The following is a 10857-nucleotide window of genomic DNA, read 5'->3' on the forward strand; positions in this document are numbered from 1 at the left end:
TGTAATAGAGTAAGAACAAGTATAAAGAAGGAGATGCGGAAATGATAATGAAGTTGAATCCAATATGCTCTATAAATATGTACTTGCTATTTATTCTCTCATTGTCTTTAAAAGATATAAAACTATATAAAGTAATAATTACAACAACATATTGTTGGGTTGTAATATATATGATTGTAATATGTATAACAACATTAGCAAGGGTATCAAGTTAGTACAAATTTGAAGTAGATTTCGAGGTTAAGTTGTATCTGGCGTCACAGAAAACCACTAAAAAGATGACCCCCAAAAATATAATAAAACATCATTAAAGAAATTAAAACTCTACACTAGAAAATATTCACTAAATGCAAAATAAAGAAGTAGAGAAGAAACAGAAGGAAAAAAATGAGACAGAAAATAAAAAGTAAAATAGTGTGTCAATTAAGCAAGAACAAGAAATAAAAGTTCTACAGATCAGAATGGAAGAGCTAAAACCATCTCTATTTGTAGATGGCATAATCTTCTATATAAAAAAATGCTCAGTAATTCACTAAAAAACTGTTAGAACTAGTAAATCAGTTTAGTAAAGTTGGTAAAACTTAAACGATAAATATACAAAATTTGTGTTCTTATACACTAGCAATGAACAATTCAAACACAAAATTAAGTAGATAATTCTACTTAGAATATCATTAAAAATAATGTTATTTAGGAACAGATTTAACCAAAGAGATACAAAGCTCATGCTCTAAAGCTACCTCCTCAATAGTAAGCCTAGATGTGATTCTCTTTGGATTTATACTTGGGGTTTGTTGAGATTCTTGTATCTATACATTATTTCATCAAATGTGTGAAATGTTCAACAATTATTTTTTCAAATTTTTTTTCTTGTCTTTTGCTTCTTTACGAGACTCCCATTACATGTACCTTACCATGTTTGATGTTGCTCTGTTCATTTTTCTTCAGATTGGGTGATATCTACTGATCAAAGTTTAAATTCACTGATTTTTTTGACCTGCCATTTATACCTGCTGTTCAGCACTTCTAACGGATTTTTGTTTGTATGTTTTTGGCTACTGCACTTTTAAACTCCACAATTTCTATTCAATATTTTTAAAATAGTTTTTATTTCTCTATTGTTAAATAACTCAAAAATACTTTAAGTCAACAGAAAAATTATAATGGTGCTCAAAAATATTTGTTTAATACAGAGGAACCCAGCACAGGATAAACTGAAAGGGGAACAAAAAAATAAAACATATAAAAATCAAATGTATATATTGTATCTGTAGAAAAGCCATTAAGTAAATAACTCAAAAATATAATTTAAAAAAAAAACAGAGGAATTAACATAGTGCATTTAGAAATATTTGTTTAACACCAAATGAGGCAATAACGGAAGAATAGAGAACTAAAAAATCCCCCCAGAAATATAGGAAATAAATACCATAACGGCAGATGTAAACTCAACCACATCAATAATTACATGAAATGTGAATGGACTAGTCATTTCAATCAAAAAGCAGAGATTGTTAGACTAGCTAAAAAGTATGACTTTCATATAGGCTATCTACAAAGACAGACTTTATATTCAAACACACAAATAGGTTGAAAAGATAAAAAAAAATATATACTCTACAAATGGTGTCCATAAAATAATTGGAGTGGCTATATTAATATCACAGAAATTAGATTTATGTTCCTTGTGAGAAATATTCCTAGACATAAAGAGGGATATGTCATAAAGATAAAAGAGTCAATATATCAAGAAGACACGACAATCGGAAATACATATGCACCTAACACTCTCATAATATAATAATTATAAATGTCTTTACACCTACATACTCCTCTCCTCAAGAGAGAATGAGATGAATTCTGCAGTCTCTCTACCCATACGGGTTTTGTGCCATGAGCTCTTTACGGTGAAGGAAAATATTTTTCTTTGTTAATGTCTGACGGGTGTGATTTTGCAAACAATTTGCTAAGGAAAAAGGAGACAGAAGTAACTAAGTGTTGAAACCATGTCCCAGAGTCATAAGCATTCATTCCCTGTTAGTTGATTTGGAAATGATTGGTTCACATGGGAACCAATTTACATGCTTTATGTGGGATTTTGAGCCAACAGCTAAAACACCTAGACTTTTTTGGTTCATGCATAATCTTAACTCTCTCATTTTCAGATATTAGGAGGATTTGCTCTGCTGAGGCTGTCTTAACTGTACCAAGAATATTGTACGTGTTTTCACAGTACCCTTTACAGATTTTTTTAAGGAGCTTGTCAATTTGTTGCCATGAAAAGATTCAGCTTTAAAGCTATAAGCCATGTCATTTTGAGTTCTGCCTCCCTAGATGAAAGAATATATTTGGCTGATCTTTAACATGACATATTTTCAAGAAAACTAATGTTATTAATTTATTTTTCTAGCTAGTTTTGGCTAGTGCCATTAAAAAAATAATAAATCATCTTTTTCTTTTTTTATTTGGAGTGATACAGGGTACAACACATCGTCAGGAGTCTGGTTTGAGACCTAGGAAAGTAATCTTGCGTTGTTTGTTCTGTTCTCATGACATAGAGCTAATTTTCTCAATAATAGCTGCAATGGAAATAACAAATATAAAAGCTTCATTTCCCCATCTTTCAAAAAGCCTTTTAACCTACTTTGAAATCCATGAAGAATATCTGGAAAAATATCTATCAACTGAAAAATGTCAAAGCTAATGCTCTGCTTCAAAATTAAAGCACAGAGAAAAAGCCCACATTACAGCTGCTAACTTCTTTGGTGTGTCTGAAGCATTCCCGCCGGTATGAACTCACCAGGGCTCATTCTGCTGCCGGGGGCGCTAACACAGTTTGCTCTCACTTCTGCTCACAGTATACCCTTTCTTATAAATGATGGACCAAGTAAGAATATATGCATTGGGTGTATAAATTGGAAGGAAAACTGTTGTCCAATGCAACTTCCAAAGTTGCATTGGTATTTCAGACCAAGTACCATGGCTTATTTATGTGTTGAAGGGGTCACATGTTGAATAGAATCTTAAGGTTCTGAAGCATCAATTCAAAGTAAATGGCCCCTCATTCCAGGAGAACTGATCCTAAAATGACAGATTTCAAAGCTAAGTGAAATAGTGAGCATCAGCCTAAAATCTTTCTTTACTTCAATTTCTAAAGCATTCCTCCCAGAATTACCTGATCTTCTCTTTGGTGTTTCTGGCCGTGGAGGCCATACATTCAAACTCCAACAGTAGTCATGAGAAAGGAGCAAAAGGTAAGCACCTAAGAATTCTGCCTTCCTACAGCAGACTCTAAATGGTGACGATATCACAACTCTTACCTTAGCTGGTATTTTGGATAATGTTGGTACTCTGCCCAAAGAGGCCTGAATGTCATTTTCTCCTCTGTGTGTATATGGGGACAAGAGGTGGTCGTATTTTGTGCTTTTACTTCCAAACTTCAGCTTGTGCAATTCTTTTTCGAGGACCGCTCTTGGGCTGCCAGCGCCAAAGCAGAATGTATGAACTTAACTGCTGTGCCCCCGAGCCAGCCCCCCATATCTCTTATTCTTCACCATTGTTTCTCCTGAACTTTTTTGTCCTTCTTTAAGATCGCTGTGCCTTTAAACTCCCCTTAGCATTCCCGTGTGGAAAAACCATCATTCATCACTCTTTGCTCTCCTTCCCTGAGGACGTATTTGTTCACTCTTCTACTTCCCAAGACTTTACCCTGTCGCCTAATCTGAAAGTAATTTTAGAAAGAAGCTATTCATAACTGTCATATACTACTCTTCTCATACAGTTTTATACACACAATCTCTATAGCATATGTATTTAAAGCAAAGTGTTAAGGTGAAAACATGAAAATGACTCAGTTCCTACTCTAAAGAAAAGTAAAATCTTTTTAGTATAAGACAAGTTCACTATCAAAGTAGAATCTTTCAAACATCATAAGAGATGTAGCAGGGGCCTGCCCGGTGGTGCAGCGGTTGGGTTTGCATGTTCCGCTTCCTCGGCCTGGGGTTTGCCATTTCAGATCCCAGGTGCAGACAAGGCACCGGTTGGCAAAAGCCATGCTGTGGTAGGCATCCCATATATAAAGTAGAGGAAGATGGGCATGGATGTTAGCTCAGGGCAAGTCTTCCTGAGCAAATCTTCCCCCCCCCCCCAAAAAAAAAAAGATGTAGGAACAAAGTCTTGTGCGTGTTCAAAGAAACAGAGGAAAGGAACTATGCAGCAGGCGTTTTTGCATATCATTTCTTTCAGAATGTTAAGTTAAATAATATAAAACGTATTGGCTCCCACTTTCTACAAATGAGTAAATAAGCTCAAATAAGTTAAGTACTTGTCTGAGGCGCGTTACAGGTGAATGCCAAAGCCAAGATTGAAAGTACTACTTTTTGCATCCAAAGCCTGTGCTCTTTTCTCTACATTACTTCAAGTAAGGGCAGCAGAGAGTGCTTGGTATTTAAAATTTGTTAGGGAAATTAGGTAACAGATATTATTTATAGTAGAAATTGAGCTACCTACCTTATCTATATTTTTCATTCTAGCACTAAGCTAAAGAGTAGATATTGTGTCACCCACATAAGTTTAAAAAACAAATCAGATGAAGTAAAGCTTGCTCACGCTCACTCAGCTATTAAGTGACACACATAGGTTTGATTTCAGGTTTTTCACTGCAAAGCTCGATATTTCACTTGATTTTCTCTTGGATATATAGAGATCGAGAGGAGAGTCTATCAGACAGAGTAGAGTAGAGGGGAAAAAAACAGAGCAGAGAAACTCCGAGTGTGTAAGGGGAGAGGGAGTGTTGCAGTTTGGCTGGGGTGTCTCGTGAATGAACAGCAGGCAGACGGCATGGATTGGCAGAATGCTCTGCTTGGGTCTAAAAAGACTTGACTTCAATTGATGGGTAATGGAGTGTCATTGAAGGTTTTGTGTTTTTTTCCGTGGAAGATTATCCCAGAGCTAACATCTGTCACCAATCCTCCTCCTTTTTTCTGAGGAAAACTGACCCTGAGCTAACATCCATGCTCATCTTCCTCTACTTTATATCTGGGACACCTGCCACAGCATGGCTTGACAAGTGGTGCCAAGGTCCACACCTAGGTTCCGAACCAGGGAAGCCCAGGCCACAAAAGCAGAATGTGCAAACTTAACCACAGTGCCACCAGGCTGGCCTTTCATTGAAGGTTTTTAACCAAGAACATAACATGGTCAGAGCTAAGTTTTAGTGTGCTAACTTTTCATTATTTTTATGGTAACATAGGAATATATTTATATGTATGTTAATCACAGAAATAAGTAATATTTACTATTTCAGCCAGTTTTTTTAATGAAGTGGATTTAAGATCAAGTTAATTTCCTATTACATCCTTTAACTTACTTTATTGCTTCTTTATTTACTTCAATAAGCATTATTTATTGCTTATTACTAACTTACTTTATTGCTTATTTTGTCATGACCTAGGACGGACTCTTATTAACCCTCAGATGCAATTGTTACCAATGACATCGCAGTTGATAAATAGCAAAATGCCAGCTGTGTCAACTGCTGTGCATTCCCAGAAGTTCTAAGCCTACCTATAGGGATGAATGCCCATCAACCAAATACAACCAGCGTATGGGAATTTAGATCTGTTCCAGTAAGATATCAATGACCAAAAAGCCTGAGGTTGAGAGTTCTGAGTAGAGATAACATTTCATGTCAGGTGAAAGACCAGGGCATCAACAAGGGCACTTGTTTACCATGAGGAAAAAATTAAAATAGTCCTTGGGAGATCAACAATTTCAGGGAACAAGGAACAGCATCAGATGTCCCGAGATCCTGCCTGGGGTTAAAGGTAATTTCCAGGCTCTGTCTATCCTAGATGGGCACATGGGGGTAGCTAGGAGGAGTGAGAGGAAGCTGGCAGAGGCATGAAAGAGCATTAGGTGGCAGGAATTTGACTAGAAAAGTCAGGGAAGAAGACTGACTATGAAGAATAAACAAAGGATAAGAGCTATTATGTGATGCTTTGATCAGACCCACGATGCTGTTTATAAGACACTTAGAAATTGCTCCATGTGCTGACCAGACACTTTCAGACCCAGGGATCAGATAGGAGAATATTTACTCTTATGCCAGTGAGCGATCATGATTTTTGTAAGAGATATTGGGATAAAAAAGAAATAAGGATCTAAATCCACTCACTTACTGAAACTTTTACTCATTCCATAAAAATGTATGAGGCACCTACTATATGCCAGGAACTGTCCTAGGTACTGGGGATACAACAATGAGAAAACAAACAAACAATGATAGAGAAGAGTCCTTCCCTCTTGAAGCTTACATTCTGGTAGACAATAAAGATGGACAACAAAGAAATACAATGAACAAATAAATATGTAATGCATCAATTACTGGTAAGTGCTTTGAAATGTAGTAATTACATTATGGTTTCAGTGACATTCCTCTTTGGTACAACCCTGGGCCAAAATGTACAAGTGAGGAAGGAAGGAGGACAGAAGAGAGTATACAACCCCTCAACTGGTTGGCACCAAGGCTGAATGGAAGGAAAGCTCTTTAAAGATTCCAGAACAATCCACAGTTTCACCAAGTCACTTGCAAAGCAGGAAGGGAAGGTGTTATTTGCATATCAGCATGCCTGCCTCTCTGTCATTTCTGAAACAATAAAAGTACTGAGGCAAGGGTCTGAGAATGAATCCACTTCCCTCTCCTTAGGGGCAGCACAGCACAGTTGCTTTGCTGCTTTGAATAGCAGTATTGTTTTATTTTTTTTGAGTGAAACCAAAGTTGGTGGTATTATACATCTAGATGATTCAAGTTTTTTAAATTATCAATTACAGAGCTTAGGATTCTGAATTTAATGGACTGTTACTGTAGGTTCATTAAAGTAGGACTAATTTTCACTATGTTATAATCTATGTCTCTAATTTCAAAATAATGAAAACTCCTGGAAATTGCCATCAAACTTTTAAAGCATTATCTGCTATTGAAATATGTACTTTTAAAGCAGAAGCTCTGAGCCTGTTGAACCAGTCAGCCTCACTGTATCACCATTAGCCCTCACGTTGATTAAATACTAATGTGACCCCAAGGCAATTTCAACTAAAGGTCTTTTTTCTTTCTATAGGCCTCATGCCTCCACAGCTATTAAGCTATTCGATTCTTCTGCTAATTATCTGAAATGTTATTAATCTGAAGCCTAAAACTCAGAGAACTTCTTCAAAGTTACTCTACAGTGACAATGGAGTTAAAGTTAAAAATGTAATTAAGAGATTGAAGAAAGAGATTCTAATAGTTAATTTCCAAACTTTTAGACCTTAACACGCATGCCATTCTCCCTTTTTGTCTGATTTTTTGTTGTTCCCCTAAATCATTCCTAAATGGTGAAATTGCAGTCTTTTGCAAAGGGACTGGAAAAGTCACCTTTAAAAAACAAACAAATAAATAAATAAATAATATATTCTCATATTGAAGCTGATTTTTTTTAACCCTTTGTTTCAAAAACCTACATAACCTATAAGGTATATTACTATCTTCCCAGAGGTTCTCTCACCCCCACTCCGCTTGCACCACTGAAATTAAACAGCGTCCTCTGGAGAGAGGAAATTCTAGTGGCCCCAATATAGATTTCTCACTCTTCTGCATGGGTCCTGAGCCTCAGGGAATGCAAAAACAAATAATACAGGACTGCATTGTGTCTACATGCACTAGGAAGAGATAAAAATTCAGGATAATCAGAGATTCTGCCTAGTTGGCTGGACAATTGGGTGTTCCTGAGCTATAAGATAGGCATATCATTTAAAGACTAATTAACAGTGATTATAATTGTCAACAGCACAACTTTTTAACACAATAAATGGTCTGTAGTGAATGAAACCAAGTTTTATAGATATAGTTGTGTTGGCTTCTTGTGTGCATGAAACCTTTAAGTATTTTGACAGCTATCCATATCAATAAATATTTCCAGAAAAAATGAATGATCTTACATGTGAAGGATATTTCTCTTATATTATCCTAGCTTCTTTACACATTGAGAAGGTCATCATTAAGTCCTAATCACTACCTAGTCAGTTATCAGCACAATAGTCTTGACCTAAAGAAGCAAAAACATATATATATATATTAACTATGTCAAATCAGATCTTCTCTTAAAGATATTTTTAGAAGAACAAAATTGAGGGTTTATTCTAGCCTGAAACAGACCAAATCTTACTTTCCATTTGCTGGTTAGAGCTTTGCTTCTCTGTTTACTTTTACTCTAAAAAGTTTGTTGACATCCTGGAAAAGCCTGCTGAGAGCTGTTCCTCCTGCTAGAGCTAGGCCAGGTGCTGTGGCAGCAGCAATGGCCACTTCAGAGGACCCCAAGGACCAGAGAGCCAGCCCCAAAGTCGTGGGCCTTGAGACCAGCTCAAGTGGGAAGCAGACTCACCACTGCTCACCCAACTTTCATTATTCATTGTGCTCCTGGAAAACAGCTCTCTCTGGAGGCACCCTCAGTGCCACTCCAAGCCCCCACTCCCAACCTAGGACCTGTCACCCCTCCAATGAAGACCTACAGCTTCTTCTGTGGGGAAAACCAGCCCTATCTAACTCAGGAGGCCCCCCCCTGTGTGGGGGATGCCTTGCCCAGGCCAAGAGTACCTTTCCACTCTGTGGAGGGACTGTGGCCCCTGCTTCCTCCCCAGTCAGCCCACTCTGCCATGAAGAAGTGCCTGAAGCCAAAGGGAGCCCCTTGAAGACTGTGTCTGAAGGTCTTCAGCTTGGGGAACAGTCATAAGCTCTCTCAAAGCCCTTTCCTCCTGTGTCTGTGAACAGGCAGAGTAAGTGGAAGGGCCTGGCCATGGGAGGAAGGGATTGGCATGTTAGGTTGAGCCCCCAGGGGCTGCAATTCCAGGAGCCCACTCCCTCGCCCCCAGCCAAACAGAAGTCTTTTGTGCCTGAACCAAGAAAAGAGAATTAGATCCACTGAAGGACATCTGAAACAGCCACTGAGTACACACTCGAGGGTATTCTACTTCTTCCTTCCTCCCTATCTTTGTTAGCCTTTCAGCAGAAGCAGGGTAAGTCACCTCCATACGCAAAGAGACTACTTCATTCATACAGCAAATTCTAACAGAGCATCTCCTACATGCCAGGCTCTGCAAAGCGCTGGAGAAAACTCCACAGCTTTCTTGGAGCTTATGTTCTTGGGGTGGAGGAGGGAGGAAGGAGAGGAGACAGGTTAAACAACTAAGTAAATAAAGACAATTTTTTAGATTCCCAAGAATACATGGTTTTAGTACATTGGCATGACATTTTCAGTCAAGCATTCTTTTTTTCAAAGCTCCATTCAGCAAGCATTAATTGAGCAGTAAGGACTAAGAGAAAGGTGCACAGATTCAGTCCTGCAGTCTGGCCCTTTTTATGAGAGTGACACTGCGCAACGGATTTAGCCTTTATAAACTTATTTTTCTCCTTCATAACACAGAGAAAATACTACTACTTATTCAAAGTGATACTATCAGTACTACATAAAATAATGCTGAGAAAATGTATTTGGTGCAGTGCAATCTCTTGACAGTCCCCCTGTGGCCTTGCTTCCAATTATGTTCATTCTTTTCATTTTCCTGAATGGACCATTCTTTTTATTCATGGTTTGTTTTGCTTTTCTACTTGTACTACCTAAAAAGCACTTCTTTTTTTTTTTTCCTTTTTTTCCCCAAAGCCCCTCAGTACATAGTTGTACATTCTTCGTTGTGGGTCCTTCTAGTTGTGGCATGTGGGACGCTGCCTCAGCATGGCTTGATGAGCAGTGCCATGTCTGCACCCAGGATTCGAACCAACGAAACACTGGGCCGCCTGCAGCGGAGCGCGTGAACTTAACCACTCGGCCACGGGGCCAGCCCCTAAAAAGCACTTCTTTCCTATTGTGAACTCTTATTTAACAGTACAATTCTAAGTTGCCCATCATCTTTTTTATAAAACCCATGTTAACTCTGCCTCCTCTTCTATCTTCCCAACAGGTAGAATTGACCTTCCTCACTTTTATGCTTCCTTAGTGTGTTGTGAGGTTTCTGTCATAGCAAGCACAAATTTGTGTTTCACCTTTTTTTTTTTTTTTTTGAGGCAGATTAGCCCTGAGCTAACATCTGCTGCCAATCCTCTTTTTGCTGAGGAAGATGGGTTCTGAGCTAACATCCATGCCCATCTTCTTCTATTTTATGTGGGACGCCTGCCACAGCATGGCTTGACAAGTGGTGCGTGGGTCTGCACCTGGGATGCAAACCGACAAACCCAGGGTTGGCAAAGTGGAAGGTGCGAACTTAACCACTGTGCCACCTAGCCCGGCCCTGTGTTTCACTGTCTGTTTACATCTTTGTTTCCTTCACTAATATAATATAAATATATAAGGATTTAAATATAAATTCTGGAAGCCTTAGAAATGCTTCATGCTTACATACTCTTCTTAAGAAAATTGCATGAAATGTAATTAACATGCAATAAGTGGTGAACGGATGCCAGAGTGAATAAATGCATATTTCACACATTAATGTCATTATTATGGATAGTATTAGGAATGTACGAGATCCAGTGAGTGCTCAGAGAGCTTACTAGATGCAGTTATTGGGCTAGAAATTTTGTAAAATGTATATTACATAACCCACTGAAACTTGTATTTTCAGGCAAGAAACAAATATTTCAAAATTAGAAATAACTTTCCTAAAACCATGGCAAAATTGAGATTGACAATGAAGGCTACCTTAATTTAAAGCTTCCCTCTCTCTCTCTCTTTCTCTTATTCTCCTTGAGAGAAAGACAAGAAGGTATATATATACCCACACATACCATATACATATAATATATGTAATTATGTAATAAAAATATAT

At 37.8% G+C, this 10857-nt stretch overlaps 1 pseudogene; it reads left to right on the forward strand.

The window, feature by feature from the left end:
* The first annotated feature begins 8333 nt into the window (after positions 1 to 8333).
* On the forward strand, positions 8334 to 8815 carry LOC100630216 (steroid receptor-associated and regulated protein pseudogene; annotated as a pseudogene).
* The last annotated feature ends 2042 nt before the right edge of the window (positions 8816 to 10857 follow it).

This window comes from Equus caballus, chromosome 8, assembly GCF_041296265.1.
Source record: "Equus caballus isolate H_3958 breed thoroughbred chromosome 8, TB-T2T, whole genome shotgun sequence".
Classification (NCBI taxonomy): Eukaryota; Metazoa; Chordata; class Mammalia; order Perissodactyla; family Equidae; genus Equus; species Equus caballus.